At 41.4% G+C, this 20,673-nt stretch overlaps 1 non-coding gene across 1 annotated transcript; it reads left to right on the plus strand.

Moving 5' to 3' along the window:
* The first annotated feature begins 911 nt into the window (after positions 1 to 911).
* On the plus strand, positions 912 to 1,018 carry LOC132600973 (small nucleolar RNA R71). Its single transcript, XR_009567427.1, has one exon. It is a non-coding gene; the product is annotated as a small nucleolar RNA R71 (small nucleolar RNA).
* Positions 1,019 to 20,673: the final 19,655 nt, after the last annotated feature.

Genomic DNA, 20,673 nt, shown 5'->3' on the forward strand with positions numbered 1-20,673 from the left:
TGATAGGTTCAACCACTTTCTGATTTATCGCGTCAAGGATCTTTCCGCTTCTAGTGGAAATAGCTTTACATGAGGCAGTGTGATCGCCTCCACTACCCCTTGGGTTCGGAACTGTGTCGCTAGGAAGGCCCCCTCTTTGCGGTGAATGTTGCTCACGAGAAAGATCTCGCGTTTGTGACTCCAGTTTATGAATTGAAGCGGTGTGAGAGCCTACCACTTCGGTCAAATTCTCCATCTTCTTATCACTCTTATGCTAGTTGTCCAGTATCTTTTCAAGCATAGATTCCATTCGAGAAGTCCCTTGATCATTGGAAGGACCTTCTCGCCAATTCTGAGAGTTAGACATGCGGCTCTTTGGTGGAACATAGGCATTGGGATTCCGATTACCATAATTGTTGTTGTTGTAATCCCTCCTGTCCGAACCACCATATTCATTTCGGCCATATTGATTGCTTTGTGGTTGGGGTCTCCATTTCTTTTGATAACCCCCTTGAGAGTGATCGATATAATTTGCATCCTCACGTTGTGGCTGCCCCTCTAGATAAGCTTCCTCCGAGACTTGGTACATTCCGGAAGTATGAGGTGGCATCTCTTCGACAACATTCACACTTTTAGCTTCTTTCTCCGTAAGCCTCTTTGATAACAAATCCACTGTGGTTTGCAATTGGGCAAAATCATGATCTCGCTCATGATTTTCTTTGGCCACCGCGGCAGCAGATGGACTACCATATAACAGGACTTCACTATCACTCGAGTGCCAAGCTTGATTGTGGGTGGTGAGCTTATCAAGCAAACGGGTGATAACGATAAATGACTTGTCCATGAAGCATCCTCCTGCGGTAGTATTTACAGCAATCTGATTCATTGTATCTAAGCCCTTGTAGAATTTCTCCGTAAAAATAGCATCCGGAAATCCATGAGTTGGAGATTGAGCTAGATAATACTTGAAACGCTCCCATGCTGAATATAATTGTTCCGCCGAAAGTTGTTTGAACTCAAAGATCTTATCCCCAAGCTCAGCCTTTTTGGTTGGAGGGAACCATTTCTTCAAAAATGTATTGGCTAACTCGTTCCAGGTATGAATAGAATTGCTGGAGAGCTTTTGATACCATTCCCTGGCTTGGCCAGCCAAGGAATATTTAAAGACCCGTAACCGAAGTGCATCGGCAGAAACAACACCTTGGGATTGTTGAGCACATACATGCAAGAAGTTCTTCAATGTCGAAGTGGACAATCCTCCGAAGAATTTCGGAAATAACCTTCAAGTTTCAACAGCTGATAGATAGAACTATCAATTTTGAAGGTAGCATTTTCAGTTCTAAGAGGAACCACAACAGAAGCATAATCAGCTTCATTGATGAATTCCGCAAATATATTTTCATCCTCATCCTCTTCTGGTGCAGGTGGGTTCACTTGGAGTCCACCTTGGTTTCCTTCATTCCTATTCGGCCTTCCTGCCATGTTCACCTGGTTCACCACAACAGCAAACGAGGTGTGATGGAATAGAAAAAGTTTTAAAGAAGAGTACACAACAATCAGTAATTTCTAAACCGTATTCCCCGGCAGCGCGCCAAAATTTGATACGCTCAAATTACACCTATTAATGGCGTAAAGCGGACGTTGTCAAATATAGTAACCCAAACAAGGTTGGGGTCGAATCCCACAGGGAATATGGAGAGAAAAGGGTACTAATTGTATGCGATACTAGACTTTAAAGGATTTAATCCTATTCCGAGTATTTTAAAAAGGAGATCTGGTTTGTATTTGCTATTTTGAACTGTTTGGAATTTGAGAACCAAAGTTGTGTCCCCGCAATGATTAGACGTTATGCTATGGGTGTCAATATGATATATTTATAATGGGTCGCGGTTATGTATGCACTTAATCTCTAACACACTTTCTAATATTTTTCAATGGTTAGAAAGTATTTCTTTTCATGATTTTCCCAAATGCAGAAAAGTTATAAATAAGGTTGATTAAATATGTCAAGTAGAACTCATCTTATTCCTAAGCGAGTTTATTAAACGAGGGTTAGCGCCCCGAGTCCTTGTTTTATTATTTCAAATCACAACCTAGTTCATCTTTCCAAATAAACTAGGGTTTGTGCATGAACAAGTGTTTGCAATTACTTATAGAACAATGAATACGAGAAATAATAAAACACATCACAACCCATTATATATATATATATATATATATATATATACAATGTTAGATACCCATTACATAGCACCCATCATTTGAGTCCACAACTTTGATTAAAGGAACTACTCACACATTATGGTCTCAAAAGTAGTAAGCAATAAATGAGACATAAAGCTTACAAATGTAATAAAGATGGTGGAAAATGGAATCTTGTGTCTTCACTAAGCTCCAAAAGGGGACTATTCAATGCTCACCCATCAATGAGACTTTTTAAGTGAGTATAATAAAATCTGGATACAAACAAAAAAAACCTAAAATGTTCTTTAAATAGGCTCCAAAAAACGCACAGCAAAAAACTGACAAAAGTGCCCCCAATAGCAAGATCGACGGACCGTCGATCGTTCGACGATCCGTCGATTGTTCCGTCCTTTGTACCTTCAGCACTGTGTAATATTCGACGGTGCCGTCGACCAGTTCGAAGCTCTGTCAAGTATTCCGTCTTTTTCTCCTTTTGTTGAACGATCCTGTTCGATGATACAACCGTCGATCAGTTCGACGCTTCGTCGATGCCTCCGTCCTTTGTCGTCTTCAACTTTGTCATCACTGGAAAATCGAGCTTATCGACGCTTCAAAGGACGGTTCGTCGGCTGATCGACGGACCGTCGATTCTTCATTTCTGGCCAATTTTTCTTTTGTTGTTTGCTTTTTGCTTTTGGGCCATTGTTTTCCTAAAACACAACAAAACATATTAACGAGAACCAGACTTAATTGAAAACAATCAAAATTCATAGTAAAAAGGCGTCGAATGTGCCACAAATCCGCGGCACATCACCAACCAAAGGCAATACCCATCCCAACTTCATACCCGAAGGTTCACATGCTGTCTCCGACATCGTAATCTAAATATGTGATTCACTATAAGAAGTCTCGCCAAAGGCAAACCATAACCTGCCTGGACTGCCGAATCGCAACACCAACACGTCACTCTTTTGCTTTGCCCTTCCTCTGAAGGTCAGAACCAAAGTAATCTAAGCATGATCGAATTCTGTATTATAAAGCATGAAGAATGATACTAAGATTGCTCTGATATCAATTAGGTCCATTTTAACCCTAAAAATTGGGAAAACGGGCCCACAAGGGAAAAACGGGAAATTCGCGGGCAAAATACCAAATTAAGTACTAGATGATCATAACCAAGCCCTAATCGTTGATTTAACTCAAGAATTGTCCCAAATTTGATTTCAAGTAAAAACCCCCAAATTGGGTATGAACCGTAAGTCTCCAAATCCGAAATTCAATGTTAAAAGTGGAAGATATATGATCAATAAGCTTAGATTCATCAAATTTTAGCTCTAACATCATCAATTTATCATACATGACCATAAGAAAAAGTTTCCCAAAACCCCCCTCCAAATTCCACCTCTAAGGGAATATTAACGGGAAGGGAAGAATCTGATAGGACTGTGATTAAGGAAAAGTAAAGGATTGGGCAAAGTTTACCTCCAAGAATTCCTTCAATTTATCTTCAAGAACAATTTCTCTAAGCTCCAATACCGAGATATGAAATAATGAGGGTCTAAGACTTATTTGAGACACATTTAATGGATTTCACTGCCCGTCAATCGCCACAGCGGTACTGTGACCGCCCCAGCGATGCCGTATCAGCGGTCAAGCCTAAATGGCTAGGATCGCTTCAGCGACAGGGCTACCGCCCTAGCAGTGCCTCTGCTGCGGTGCTGGTGCCGCCAAAGTGGACAGCAGACACCAGAATTTGGCCTAAGTTTTTCTTTTCGATCCGATTTTTTGACTAACTCCCGCGACCATTTGCTCACATACCAGATACCTAGTCCCACATAAAAACGCGCTACGAACGCACCTGTGGCCTCGAAATTCCCAACGGAGGTCTCGTTGACTGAGTTAACCACCGATGCTTTAATTCTTATTTCCCATCCAATGTCCCGAAATGCATCCGAATGCATTGGAAATCGAACCTAACGCACACACTAGTTCTAAACGACTATTCGGACCTCTCAAAATTGACAGAATTTTGTAAAAGGTTCATTTTCCCAAAAGTCAACTTTGGATCAACCACTTTCACTTTTAAGCCTATATTTTCACCAAAGTTTCCCGACTCCGGTCTAGACACCTCAGTAAGCGTGTCAACGGTCTCCTTGGGTCAAAAAGAAGCTAATGAAATGCTCGAGAATGGCAAAAATGCTGAAAAGAATATAACGATCAAACAGGTTGTTACAGGGGAAGTATGATGTGAAACATAGGGTGGGAACTCCTTATCATACAAGTGGGCAAGGTGAAGTCTCAAACTAAGTGATCAAGAGTATTTTGGCCAAGACGATCAATGCGAGCCGAACTGACTGGTCCCGAAAGCTTGATGCTGCTCTATGGGCTTACCCAACTATGTACAAGACCCCTATTGGGACTTTGCCATTCAAGCTAGTTTTTAGCAAACCTTGCCACCTTTCTGTTGAACTGGAGCATCAGGCCATGTGGGCATTGAAAAAGCTAAACATGGATTGGGAAGAATCAACTAAGCTCCGGTTGTTTCAACTCAATGAGATGGATGAATTCCGCTATTAGGCCTATGAGAGTGCAACATTGTATAAAGAGAGGATGAAGCAGTATCATGATAAGAAAATCCTCAAGCAAGACTTCCAAAAGGGTGATCCCATCTTGCTGTATAATTCTAGACTGAAGCTGTTGCTAGGCAAGTTGAAATAAAAGTGGTCTGGTCCTTTCAAGGTGGTAAGTGCTTCGCCCTATAGGGCAATTGAATTGAAGTCCGAAGATAGAACTCAGACATTTAAGGTGAACGAGCAGAGGGTAAAGCACTACCATGATTGTATTGATGGTGATGAGATTGTGGATCAGCACAGATTGAAGCATGGCTACACTGCTGACCCGGAGTAAGGGTACCACCGTCGTGCCACGACGTTAAATCAAGAGCTTCTTGGGAGGCAACCCAAGTTTACCTTTTTTTTTTGAGTTTTGTAGCTTAGATTGTGTTTGTATGGGGCAACGTTTGCTTTGGTTCAGAAAAATATTGCAGAACAACTGGAGAAAAACTGGATTTATACGTTCCGTATAACATTGTATCGACCATATAATCCAGTCGTGAAAGGAAAGAAAATTAGCAAGGTCTCTGTTTTAGTTGCATCATTCAATACGACCGCTTTCACGGACCGTGTAATTTTATACGAACCGTAGAAATAGTTGTGTGGAATAATATAATTTAAACAGAGAAAAACCGAAGAAATTGAAGTTACACTGACAGTATCATATTATACGGCCCGTATAACTTCTTTTAATAATAATAAAAAAATCGAGCAGAGGGTTTAAATAAGCCATAAAAACGCGCCTTCCACCTTCTTTTCCATTTCCTCCTCCATTAACTTCCATTCAATACCTAAACCCACGACTTGCATAACATATACCCACTCAAATTCCCCATTAATCTCCATAGAAACACCAACATTCACTTCCAAATCTCATCAAACTCATTTGTTCATTATAAACAAACCTCTGCTCAAATTTACATGCATTGTTTGTGTGTTTCACTCAATTTCCTCAAGAATCCTTCTCAATCTCATCAATACATAGGTATGTTGACGCTCTGCTCTTCAATATTCTCATATGGGTGTAATTTTATTGTTGGGTATTGATTAAACTAGGGCTTGTAGTGAAAATTTCCATGGTTAATGATTTTTCAAAAAAAAGGGGTGGGGGTGGGGATGGATGAGTATAATGAGTTTGTAAACTCATGGGATGGAGAAATCAACATCCTAATGGATTGGAGGGCATTTCAATTGACGAGTTTGAATTTTCGATTCCAATATTGTTATGCCCACCAAAATTACTCAAATTGAATACTAATGAATTGTCACAGTGTAAAAAATGGGTGAAATGTGAGTAACCTGACCCCCGTAGGAATTGAACCATGGAAGAAATGTGTGTATGATGATTGGATTGTTAATAAAGCAAAATTGCACAAAACGTTGGTAATTGTGGTCGTTTAAGTATACAACCTAAAATATGGATCATATGAAGTTATATGGACCTTATTCTAGGTCATATAAGATTGGCTAGATGGTAGGGGTTCTGTCTTATAAGTATATGCTGTGAAAATCGAACGTAATTTGAGAGGGAACTTCTATTGTTTCTGTTTCAGTTAACCATCATTCGATACAGACCGTATAATTTTATATGGTCCGTGAAACACTTATACGATCATAGAAAAAAAATCCAAAAAGATTTTTTTTGTTTTGTACTTTAATTTCTAAGACCCGTTATTAACAAAGCCTCTTTTGCAGATATAGCCCAAAAACATGGTATCAGAAGGGGTGCTGGGCCCAGAACTGGTAGGGTCGAGGCCGACCCCAAGAAGAACCAGAGATACATCATTACTTGAGACATGAGATCTACGATGATGAGGTCATGCCAGCAAAGAAGGTTCAGGGGTACCCGGAGCAATTACCGAGCACCGCTAACTCTACTGCTTGTCTCGCTCATTTAATACTCTTTTATCAATTTTACATACTAATTGTAGGAAAATCATATTTAATCAAAATATAAATACTTTATATACATTTGCCTCTTGGCCATCAAAATAGTATACATACATATGAAAACATCTTGTGAGACCATCTAACCCACACTGCGTATCTACGAGCCTCTACTAACATAATGAATACATGGACGGAACAAGACTCCGTCATGCCCAAAATATGCATATATGAATGTACATCAAAAGAAGAGCCATAAGCACCTCCGAACAATGGAGTGCTATCTATCAGCTGACAGCTACTGGGGACCTGGGCCAAGCTCTCCTCCCTGTCTACCTGTGGGCATGAACACAGCGTCCGAAGAAAGGACGTCAGTACGAATATTGTACCGAGTATGAGAGACATACACAATGAAAAGAAACATCAATAATATGAGGATAACATCAACATGAGACATCTGGATCTGACTGATAATCATAAATGAAGTAATGCATGCTATCTTACTCATACTCATCATCATGACATGTATGCATCATATGCAAGCTGCCCGTCCTTGTCGGAACGGTGTGATAATAAATAATATTAGCCCGCGTCCAGGCCTCCCGCGTCCGGGGTACCATCTCATGCCACCCACTAGTGGTGTCTGCCCACGCCCGTAGGTCGTGGTGTATCCGTATCGCCGCCCGCCGAAGCGGTGTCTGCCCGGCCAACTAGGCCCGGTGTGAATGCAATCATGACATGCTTAGCGTAAATACTCATAGTAATATGCTTATCATAAAATACTTTTCTTATCATAATGCGTATATAAGACTCATGACCAACTTTACTCTATCGGGGTGACGTAAGGTCGTGATCCCCCGATTACATTATGGAACCATCGTGGACATTCTGCCTCACCTTAAAAGGACTAGTACATAAGGTGAGTGTAGGCAAGGAATAACATCATCATCATTCTAGTGTCATCATATCGTACAACTTATCTCATATAGTCATTCATGGGTATAAGCTTTAAACTTCTTAGAACGCAAGAACTCGTGAAAGGAATAGGAATTTAAGTTAAAAGATTCATGCCATTAGAAAGAAGGACTAGCCTCACATACCTTGATCGTTTAGCTAAGATATCGCTCACTTGTTCTCCGTCGATATCACGTCGTTACCTTCACGAGAGAATTGGACTAACATTAGTTAATCGACTACAAGAACGCATCGTTAATTCTAGGAAAAATTGGGCAGCACTCCCTTTGTTTATACTACTTCTCCCATGTTCTATATCAACTCCCAACATTCACAATACTACTCACAATGTCACAATCAACAATCATCATTTATGTATATTTAGCAAAATCCACAATTTTCCTCCAATTTTCCCATATTTCTCCTTATAACTCATCTTTGTGTTTTCACGCGTTTAATACTTGTTTCATGATATAAACATCATTTATAACGTATTAGTACTCACAACACTTCAATATTCATAGTTCAATTCCACTATCATTCATTTATGTCACTATTCACTCAATAATGTCCCATTTCTATATTCTTCTACATTTCAAGTGTCTAAGCTTTCCAATACTTCAAACAACATGGAATAATCAAGAAACTTACCTTGGATGATGGTTGAACAATCCTTAAGTTGAAATACTTCAATTAGCCAAAACCCTAGTTCCACCTTCTTGGGAATTTCTTGACTTAGAAGATCCTTTGATGTGTTCTTACACATGATTTCATGAATTTGGGTGTTATTGATCTTGATTTTCACTTGAATTCTTGGTTTGGAGTGTTTGGAAGTTTCTAGAGAGAGAGATTGGGTCGTGTAGTGAGAAGAGGAAATGAGAAAATGAAACTTGGATCATATTTTTATAAATACAAAACCAGTCCCGATGCCATTATACGATCCATTATACGGTCCGTATAATTGACCGTAAAACTGACTTAGTGATCACCCCTTTCTGTGTTAACTTGACGGTTCATTTGACGGGCCGTATAATTTTATACGATCCGTATAATCTACCGTAAAACCCACTTTTCCTCAACTTTTTTCTGTGACACTTTAACGGTTCATTATACGGCCGTAAAACCATTATGCGGTCCGTATAACCTACTGTATAATTCGCCAGTTCACTGAGTCCTATTTTGTCACTTCGTTTTATCTCCGATCCTTACGGGACCTTCTTAACAGTTGTTCAACACCTCGATACCAATCAAATGAACGTTATCACTCGTCTCCACAACATCGTATACACTATATCCTTGTTAGCCTATTCACTGTACGCTTAACGGGAAAATTTCCGGGGTTTAACATTCTTCCCCCCTTTTGGAACATTCGTCCTCGAATGTTAAACACTCGGGATTCTATAAAAATTTCGCCAGAGTTTCCCCTGTAATCTGGCACTACTGACCTGTCACAGCAACCCATAATATCATCGCCTCACAGGGCTACATCACAATATCAACACATCTATGGCCACACACGACCAAAAACATAAAAAAAACATAAAAAAAATAAAGCATACATACCTTATATCGTCGACGTTTCATCTTGAATCTCTTCCGGGGATTGGAACAAATGGGGGTACATATATTTCATCTTCTCCTCTTCTTCCCAAGTCATTTCTTCCCGATTGTTGTTCCGCCATAGAATTTTGACTGAAGCAACCTCTTTATTCCGAAGCCTTCGTACTTGTCTATCTAAAATAGCAATAGGCACTTCTTCATATGTTAGCTTCTCTGTCACTTGCACATCGTCAACCGGAACTATTCTTGTTGGGTCCCCAATACACTTGCGGAGCATCGAAACATGGAATACTGGATGCACGGATTCGAGCTCTGAAGGCAAGTCCAATTTATAGGCTACTCGACTCACCTTACGAATGATTTGGTAGGGTCCGATATATCTGGGACTTAGCTTTCCCTTCTTGCCAAATCTCATCACTCCCTTCATCGGCGATACCTTCAGGAACACCCAATCGCCCACTTGAAATTCCAAGTCTCGTCGGTGATTATCTGCATAAGACTTTTGGCGACTTTGAGCTGTTAACAGTCGGTCTCGGATCACTTTAACCTTTTCAACTGCTTGTTGGATCAAGTCGGGGCCTATCAATTGTACTTCTCCGGTTTCAAACCATCCAATTGGAGATCTGCATTTTCTTCCATATAAGGCTTCATACGGGGCCATTTGAATGCTGGAATGATAGCTGTTATTATAGGCAAATTCAATAAGAGGCAAATGCTCATCCCAACTACCGCCAAAGTCCAATACACATGCCTGTAGCATATCCTCTAAGGTCTGAATAGTGCGCTCGGCTTGTCCGTCAGTCTGCGGATGGAACGCCGTGCTGAGCTTAACTTGGGTACCTATACCTTCTTGAAAGGACTTCCAGAACTTGGCTGTGAACTGTGACCCTCTGTCTGTGATAATGGCCAAAGGAATACCGTGAAGTCATACAATCTCCTTGAGATACAATTTAGCATTATCTTCCGCTGAATATGTGGTTCTAACGGAGAGAAAATGAGATGCTTTCGTGAGTCTATCCACGATCACCCATATAGAATCGTACTTCCCTCGCGTACGGGGTAATCCTACCACAAAATCCATATTAATTTCTTCCCATTTCCACGTAGGGATTTCCATTGCTTGCAATAAGCCTCCTGGCTTTTGATGCTCGGCCTTCACTTGCTGGCAATTTGGGCACTGTGCTACAAATTCTGCTATGCCTCGCTTCATGCCATCCCACCAGTATATCGATTTAAGATCATGGTACATCTTGGTTGCACCTAGATGAATAAAATACCGGGAATAATGTGCTTCCTCTAAAATCCGTTGGAGCAAGTTTGCCACATTCGGTACACATAGCCGGCCTCGATATCTAAGAACGCCTTCTAGGGAAACTTCGAATTGAGACTCTTCCTGAGATAGATCTCGATAGTGTCTTAACTGAGGATCTTCATATTGCCGTTCCTTCACTTCTAGATTCAATGATGAAACTGTGGGGTCATGGATGCTAATACCTGCGTTACCCGAATCAATTGGCCGTACGCCGAGACTTGCTAACCGATGGACTTCATGAACCATTTCTCGCTTTTCCGAAGGAACTCCACATAAACTACCCATCGATCGGCGGCTAAGTGCATCTGCTACTACATTCGCCTTCCCTGGATGATATAGAATGTTCACATCATAATCCTTCAGTAATTCTAACCATATCCTTTGCCGCAGGTTCAACTCCTTCTGTTTGAAAATATATTGAAGGCTTTTGTGATCCGTATAGATGTCCACGTGCACGCCATATAAGTAGTGTCTCCATATTTTCAATGCATGCATGACCGCAGCTAGCTCAAGATCATGAGTGGGATAATTCTGTTCATGTTTTCGCAACTGCCTCGAAGCATATGCAATAGCTTTCCCATTCTGCATCAATACACATCCTAATCCCACACCGGAGGCGTCACAATACACTACATAGCCATCTGATCCTTCTGGAAGTGTTAGCACTGGCGCTGAGGTCAACCTGTTTTTCAGCTCTTGGAAGCTACGCTCACAGGCATCACTCCATTGGAATTTAGCCGACTTCTGGGTTAACTTTGTCAATGAGGCTGAAATAGATGAGAAGCCCTCTACAAATTTTCTATAGTATCCTGCTAGCCCAAGGAAACTACGAACTTCTGTAGGCGTCGTAGGTCTTGGCCAAGTCTTCACAGCTTCTATTTCCTGAGTGTCGACTCGGATGCCATCATCTGAAATAACATGGCCTAGAAATGCCACTGAGTTTAGCCAAAACTCGCACTTCAAAAACTTTGCATACAATTCCCGATCTCGAAGAACGCCAAGAACAATTCTTAGATGATCTGCATGTTCTGATTCTGTGCGAGAATATACCACGATATCGTCGATAAACACGATCACAAAAAGATCCAAAAACAGCCTGAACACATTATTCATTAAATTCATGAACACCGCCGGGGCATTCGTCAACCCGAACGACATTACTCGAAACTCGTAGTGACCATATCTTGTCCTGAAGGCAGTCTTGGGAATATCCGCTTCCCTAATTCTCACCTGATGATAACCCAATCTCAGATCTATCTTAGAGAACCATTTAGCACCTTGCAATTGATCGAACAAGTCGTCAATTCTAGGAAGAGGGTATTTATTCTTTATTGTCACCTTGTTCAACTGCCTGTAATCAATACACATTCGTAACGAACCGTCTTTCTTCCTTACGAACAAGACTGGGGCTCCCCATGGCGAGGAACTAGGCCTTATAAACCCCTTCTCAAGTAAATCTTTTAGCTATGCTTTTAGCTCTTTCAGTTCTGCTGGAGCCATTCGATACGGAGGAATAAAAATAGGCTCGGTGTTTGGTAATACATCAATGGCGAAATCAATCTCCCTTCCTGGAGGAAGGCCTGGTAACTCGTTGGGAAACACATCTGGGAATTCATTCACTACCGGGACAGACTGGAAAGTTGGCACTTCCGCTTCCGTATCATGAACCCGAACTAGATGACAAATATAACCCTTGGCTATCATCTTTCTCGCCTTAAGGTAGTAAATAAACCTACCCTTTGGGGAAACTGTATTACCCTTCCACTCGAGTATGGGCTCTCCCGGAAATTGGAATCGAACTACCTTTGTCCGGCAACAAACATTAGCATAGCTTGATGCCAACCAGTCCATACCCATAATTATGTCAAAATCTATCATCTCAAGTTCAATTAGATCAGCCCTTGTCTGACGATCACCTATAATGACTACACAGTTCTGATATACTTGCCTCGCTATTACAGGATCACCAACCGGAGTGAATACCTCGAAAGGTTTAATTGGCTCAGGTCTTACCCCAACACAATCAGCGATATACGGAGTAATATATGAGAAGGTAGAACCTGGATAAATCAGAGCATATACGTCACGGGAAAATATAGTCAAGGTACCTGTGACAACATCTGGGGAAGACTTAAGATCCTGTCGCCCAGCTAAAGCATACACACGGGGCTGAACAGCACCTGAAGTGGATGCTCCCCCTCTACCTTTGCCTCTGCCTGCTGTAGTCTGAGGAGTCTGTGCTATCGGGCGCGCTGAAGAAGACCCCGCTGTTGAACCTGTGGGCTGAGTCCCCGCTCTATCTCTCGCTGAAGGGCAATCTCTCATCATATGACCAACCTGCCCACAAACATAACAAGCATCCGAACCCTGACGACACTGTCCGGAATGTAATTTGTCACACTGGCTACACCACAGTACTGGAGGTCTCCTCTGGCTAAAGTCTCCCCTAGACTGCGAATCTGAGGCCCTCAAACTCTGCCCCTGGCCTGACTGAAAAGAATGGTCGAATCTCCTATCCGAGAATCTGGGAGGTGCACTGGTCGCTGACTGACCTGAGTGCCTGGAATGCGTCTGTCTTGGCCCCCCTCGGTACTCACTGCTCTCTCTCATAGATCTAGCCCTCTTACCTTGTCTTTTGTCACCCTCACGATCACTTCTCTGCTGTCGTTGTCGTTCCTCGAGGTTCTGAGCATGGGCTTGTATCCGGGAAATATCCATCCCGTCTTGCAAAGAGGCTATCAGGCAATCTCTGAACAAGTGTGGTCCTAAACCACTCACAAATCTATAGACTCGGTCTCCCATGTCAGCCACCATAGTCGGAGCATACCGGGCCAATGAGTTGAATTGCATACTATACTCTCGGGCACTCGTGCTTCCCTGTTTCAAATTCAAGAACCTGTCCGCTCTAGCTCGGCGGACTTCAGGTGGCAAGTAGTGACGAATAAAGGCATCTACAAACTCTTGCCACACGGGAGGTGGTGCATTCTCCCCTCTTGTTATCACCGAATTCTTATACCATAGTACCGCCACGTCGCGAAGTCTATATTAGGCCAACTCCACGGATTCGGTCTCAGAAGCATGCATAAGTTTCAGCGTCCGCAACATCTCATCGATAAAACCTTGTGGGTCCTCATCCGGCTTCGACCCGAAAAATTCTGGAGGATTTAGAGTAAGGAAATCACGGGCTCTTGTACTAGCTGAACGATCACTTGGGCCCGCATTCTGTCGTTGTGCCTGAGCGGCAACCAACTGTGTCAATAAATGTATGGCCTCGGACACTTGTTGACCCGAAGCACCCGGTGGAGGAATCGGAGCTAAGGCTCCTCCCTGCTCTTCTATATTGGGCGCGACCTCACTTTGCGATTCACTTTCCTCTACATTTGCCGGAGGCTCTCTTTCCGCCTGCCTCTTTGTCGTAGCTTTTCCTTTCTGGGCAGCTGTAGCTTTCCCTTTCGGCGGCATTTTTCTGAAACTATAACGCACCTTTAGGAATGATATAATCCTAGACATGGCTCTATCGCACGATCTCATGAGAAGAAAGATGGTCATTTTCGTAAATGACCTGTAGCCTCTTGTTTATTAGTGTGGCACGCAACACACCATAAGCAAGACTCTACTAGACACGGCTCGTAGACACTTCCTAGGGCGAACTGCTCTGATACCACTTCTGTCACGACCCAACTAGGGGCCGCGACGGGTACCCGGAGCAATTACCGAGCACCGCTTACTCTACAGCTTGTCTCGCTCATTTAATACTCTTTTATCAATTTTACATACTAATTGTAGGAAAATCATATTTAATCAAAATATAAATACTTTATGTACATTTGCCTCTCGGCCATCAAAATAGTATACATACATATGAAAACATCTTGTGAGACCATCTAACCCACACTGCGTATCTACGAGCCTCTACTAACATAATGAATACATGGACGGAACAAGACTTCGTCATGCCCAAAATATGCATATATGAATGTACATCAAAAGAAGAGCCATAAGCACCTCCGAACAATGGAGTGCTATCTATCAGCTGACAGCTACTGGGGACCTGGGCCAAGCTCTCCTCCCTGTCTACCTGTGGGCATGAACACATCATCCGAAGAAAGGATCTCAGTACGAATATTGTACCGAGTATGAGAGGCATACATAATGAAAAGAAACATCAATAATATGAGGATAACATCAACATGAGACATCTGGATCTGACTGATAATCATAAATGAAGTAATGCATGCTATCTTACTCATACTCATCATCATGACATGTATGCATCATATGCAAGCTGCCCGTCCTTGTCGGAACTGTCACGACCCAGCTCCGTGGGCCGCGACTGGTGCCCTATTTGGACACTCCAAACAGACTTACATGCTAACTCGTCATATTCTAAATTAACTCAGATCTCGTGTCAATTATTTTAAACAGATTTGAAGTCAAATATTATCTTAAGCGGTCGCGCGTGCAAAGATATCATATCAAAGCCAAAAGAGGCGGCGAAATACACATCGCCGAACATATGCATATATACAAACATATGGGCCACCATGGCCGCCATAACAGATAGGACCGCATTAAGACACAAATCATAAACAGAACAAACACACGTAGGACCCTCGACCCACATATATGACTACAGGCCTCTACAAACCAAAACGGAAACATATGGCGGGACAGGGCCCCGCCGTACCTCAAATAGTCCAAATATATACAGAAACAGATACATGACAAAAGATATGTACCAAGATGTAGGCTCCGGATCAAGAGGAGCGCTCTGTAATAGCAGAAAGTATGGCCTACACTGGCGGGTCACGAACCTCAGCACCTGCGGGCATGAAACGCAGCCCCCGAAGAAAGGGGGTCAGTACGAAAGATGTACTGAGTATGTAAGGCATAGAGTACAGAAATCCAAACCATAACTGTAGTAAAGGTACAGAAAGAGAATACCGAATCAGTATATCAAACCGGTACGGAAATCATATGTACATAATGCAAATAAAAGAAATCATACATAAGGCTCAGGAACGTGGTCGCCACTCCGACGCTGGCGCCACAACACAGCATACTCCGAAAAGTTTCAAATCTCCGTACAACCCCGAACATAACATATCATCACACATATCACATCATCAAAGCATATCATAAGCCATATCACAGCATAACTCCATAAACGGTACCCGACCCTATGGCGAGGTCTCGGGAACCGTAACACATCATACTGCCGAATATGTCATAATGCGCACGATCACAAAACCGGCCCGGGAACCGGCGAACGATATCATAGTAATAGGCACGAGCAGAGTAGTGCGGAAAATCATATGCATATACACAATTAACTTCCAAGACTCGACTAATAAATACATATACATATATATGTATATATACTGAGATCAGAAAGCTTGAAGTAAGCATCGAGTCCGCCGGAATTAGTATACAAAAGATATGAGCCTTTAATTTATAAAACTTTCGAAAAATACCTTATAAGCCATTTTCTGAAAATTTAGCATCATTCACATTAAGGAGCTTTCACATAACTTATGGAGTAATTCAACGGAGCCTTAGATTCATAGATAAAAGTCCCCTTTTTATATCATACCAAAAATAGCTCAAGTAAGACAAACGAAGGAAGTCTCGGGACTAGTGGGCCCACCTCGGGTCAAGTCGAGGTGGCGGACATAAATTACAAACATTAGACTCTATCGAGTCATCCACAAAGGTTTCAAAACGATTCTATCACGTCTGCACAAGTTATGGATGTTTGAACAGTTTTCCAACAAGACATAAGGTTTATAGTTCAATTATATTGAATGAATAGTACCCAAACTCAGACTCGAATTTCTATGAGCAGAATAACCTCCGAGGCTCAAATCTCAACCTACTATATCTAGGACATGCCAAAAGAAAGAAAGGGATAACTTTACATACCTCACTTGCGCCTTACGCTCGTCCAAACTCAATCCCCGTTTCGTCCAAAATCTACAATTGGTCATAGTTGCCAAATATAAGTTTCAAGTTTTTAGAATTTAAATCTTAAATTCATATTGTCTACCGAAATTTCGGCAGCATTTCCCGTATAAATTCAACGTCCCCGAGAATCATCTCGGCCCAAAATATCAACAACAACAACACCACAATACCAAGAGCATCAACAATCATCATAAAACGCACTATAACATAAATAGTCCTCTTTTCTACATAAGGCGACAACTTTCATTCCATCTTCACAATATCAACATTCTCACATTCATTTACTAATTCAAGGTTATTCAAATATAATTCAATAACATTCCAAACAATACCCAAGGATTCAAACAATTCCGCCAATTCCATATTCTATCCGAAACTTCAATAAATGCAACAACACTACCAACTCGCATTGTTTTCTTCCAAATTCATTAACAACAACCATAATTCACATTTAGAATCTTACCTTCGTAATTACATAAAAACTATATAAAAATCACATAATTTCCCATAACGACTTATAACCAATTTCAATGCCAACTCAACTCGTTAAACCTTTATTTACGTCATAAATGTCACAACGACACAACTAACCAACTAAATGAACTTCACTTCACCTCCCCTTCACCACACTATGGCTCACGGCCATACACTACTTCACACACACACACGGCTATGCACACATACACATCACAACTCCATAATTCTCATCATCATAACATATATACTTATTCCATAACACAAAAGAATAGAAATCTTACCTTTTTCTTCAAACTTCAACTTGCCGCAAACGTTGTTCTCTCGCTTAACTAATTATACCGCGTCGGAGAGCGTCCTGAGCTTAACAAGAATTCAAGAAGAGGAAGACTTTAGGATCAAAGCTAAAGGCTAGATTTTTTTTTTCTTTGTTGAAGGGTTCAGCCGAGAGGCCCCTTAGAGGTGCTTTCAAATTGTTTTGATTTTTCTTGAACCTTCTAAAGGATAAACACATATATATATTTAGTCACATGGCTATTTATTTGGGCTTGGGCTTAAGGCACATAGCCGACCACCCTTATACACTTGGGCCTTATTATGTTTTTTTTAGCCCAATTTATTTATGGATCTTGTTTGTAATTCCCGAAACAAATTTCCAAAATCCCAATTTTGTCCTTGGCCTTCCCCGAAGTCTCCACATCAATATTACTCATGAGTATCACACATATTGTTAAATAAAATAAAAATATAGCCTTATTTCCTACAAGGCAAGATTAACCCAAATTTTCCAAATGCGACAAAAACGCGGGATATAACAGGAACGGTGTGATAATCAATAATATTAGCCCGCGTCCAGGCCTCCCGCGTCCGGGGTACCAGCTCATGCCGCCCACTAGTGGTGTCTGCCCACGCCCGTAGGTCGTGGTGTATCCGTATCGCCTCCCGCCGAAGCGGTGTCTGCCCAGCCAACTAGGCCCGTTGTGAATGCAATCATGACATGCTTAGCGTAAATACTCATAGTAATATGCTTATCATAAAATACTTTTCTTATCATAATGCGTATATAAGACTCATGACCAACTTTACTCTATCGGGGTGACGTAAGGTCGTGATCCCTCGATTACATTATGGAACCATCGTGGACATTCTGCCTCACCTTGAAAGGACTAGTACATAAGGTGAGTGTAGGCAAGGAATAACATCATCATCATTCTAGTGTCATCATATTGTACAACTTATCTCATATAGTCATTCATGGGTATAAGCTTTTAACTTCTTAGAATGTAAGAACTCGTGAAAGGAATAGGAATTTAAGTTAAAAGATTCATGCCATTAGAAAGAAGGACTAGCCTCACATACCTTGGTCGTTTAGCTAAGATATCGCTCACTTGTTCTCCGTCGATATCATGTCATTACCTTCACGAGAGAATTGGACTAACATTAGTTAATGGACTACAAGAACGCATCGTTAATTCTAGGAAAAATTGGGCAGCACTCCCTTTGTTTATACTACTTCTCCCATGTTCTATATCAACTCCCAACATTCACAATACTACTCACAATGTCACAATCAACAATCATCATTTATGTATATTTAGCAAAATCCACCATTTTCCTCCAATTTTCCCATATTTCTCCTTATAACTCATCTTTGTGTTTTCACGCGTTTAATACTTGTTTCATGATATAAACATCATTTATAACGTATTAGTACTCACAACACTTCAATATTCATAGTTCAATTCCACTATCATTCATTTATGTCACTATTCACTCAATAATGTTCCATTTCTATGTTCTTCTACATTTCAAGTGTCTAAGCTTTCCAATACTTCAAACAACATGGAATAATCATGAAACTTACCTTGGATGATGGTTGAACAATCCTTAAGTTGAAATACTTCAATTAGCCAAAACCCTAGTTCCACCTTCTTGGGAATTTCTTGACTTAGAAGATCCTTTGATGTGTTCTTACACTTGATTTAATGAATTTGGGTGTTATTGATCTTGATTTTCACTTGAATTCTTGGTTTGGAGTGTTTGGAAGTTTCTAGAGAGAGAGATTGGGTCGTGTAGTGAGAAGAGGAAATGAGAAAATGAAACTTGGATCATATTTTTATAAATACAAAACCAGTCCCGATGCCATTTTACGGTCCATTATACGGTGTGTATAAATTTATACGGTCCGTATAATTGACCGTAAAACTAACTCAGTGATCACCCCTTTCTGTGTCAACTTGACGGTTCATTTGATGGGCCGTATAATTTTATACGGTCCGTATAATCTACCGTAAAACCCACTTTTCCTCAACTTCTTTCTGTGACACTTTAACGGTTCATTATACGGCCATAAAACCATTATACGGTCCGTATAACCTACCGTATAATTCGCCAGTTCACTGAGTCCTATTTTGTCACTTCGTTTTATCTCCGATCCTTACGGGACCTTCTTAACAGTTGCGCAACACCTCGATACCAATCAAATGAACGTTATCACTCGTCTCCACAACATCGTATACACTATATCCTTGTTAGCCTATTCACTGTACGCTTAACGGGAAAATTTCCGGGGTGTAACAGGGATACAAATGAGAGTGGCTCATATGAGCCTACAAATACCCTGGCTCCAAATTCTGAGTGTTCCTTGAATTCAATTCAAGGCAAGCACAAGTTGGTTACGAGGAGTAAAACACTAATGAAAGACGCATTGCGGTTCGGGGTTGAGGGTCCAAAAAGCTATACGAGGATGGTATTTCTCTCACCAAAAAAAAAGGGAAGCTGAAGAGGAGTATATGGGAAGAGCGGCAACTCGTGTTTGAGAGTCTCGAGGCTTATCCCAATATTGCTGTGACCCTCCGATTCTATAAGCTGGGGTTGTTCACTGAGCCTCTTGGAAGGTATTGCCTGGTCATTGTTCGGGAATTCTGTGCTAACTATGGGGCCGAGTTGTTGAAAATAAAGAAGCCCAACCAAACGAATCCCAAGCTCCCGTTACTTAATGAAATCAAAGTGAGAAATGTAAAAGTAGACATCTCCGCCGCTGCTATCAACAAAATCTATTTCGGGAAAGATTTTCGGGCACCAGAAAATGAGAAAGAATATTTAGAATGATTTTCGAGCACCAGAAAATGAGAAAGAATATTTAGAAAAATTAGAGCGCCGAAATTATAGGACGGTGGTTAGATGGGAAACTGCTGTAATTACCTATCCAGAGGTAGAATGGGCAAGTAGTCCCAATCCGAAGATAGTCAAGGATTCACTCAATCGGGAGGCTCGATTCTGGTGGCACCTGATGAGATATAGACTACTTTTGCCTCAAAATGACAACACCATCATGGTTGCCCAAGCAATAGCTCTTGCCTCAATGATGAATCAGTATCCGCTGAATGTGGGGCGAATAATAGCTGATGAGATTTGACAGAGAGTACCCCAGTCTCAGACCTCGTTGGTATTCCCGGGTCTTATCACGGAGTTATACAGAAGAGCCAAAGTTTTTGATATTCTGGACCGGGACCACTGCACCAAGTCCACTAAGTTTGGGGATTGGCGGAAGGGTAAGAATAAGGGTACGATAGAGATATTTGTGGCACAACACATTAGAGATGACGAAACGCAGCACCAGTCGAATCCTAGGCCCATGAGAGATGCTACTACTACTGATCCTACTATTTCTGAAGCTATCAGTACTGATGCCACAGCTCATGCCCCTACTACTGACCCTAGTGTTGTCACTATTGTTGTTGTTGC

This window comes from Lycium barbarum, chromosome 6, assembly GCF_019175385.1.
Source record: "Lycium barbarum isolate Lr01 chromosome 6, ASM1917538v2, whole genome shotgun sequence".
Classification (NCBI taxonomy): domain Eukaryota; kingdom Viridiplantae; phylum Streptophyta; class Magnoliopsida; order Solanales; family Solanaceae; genus Lycium; species Lycium barbarum.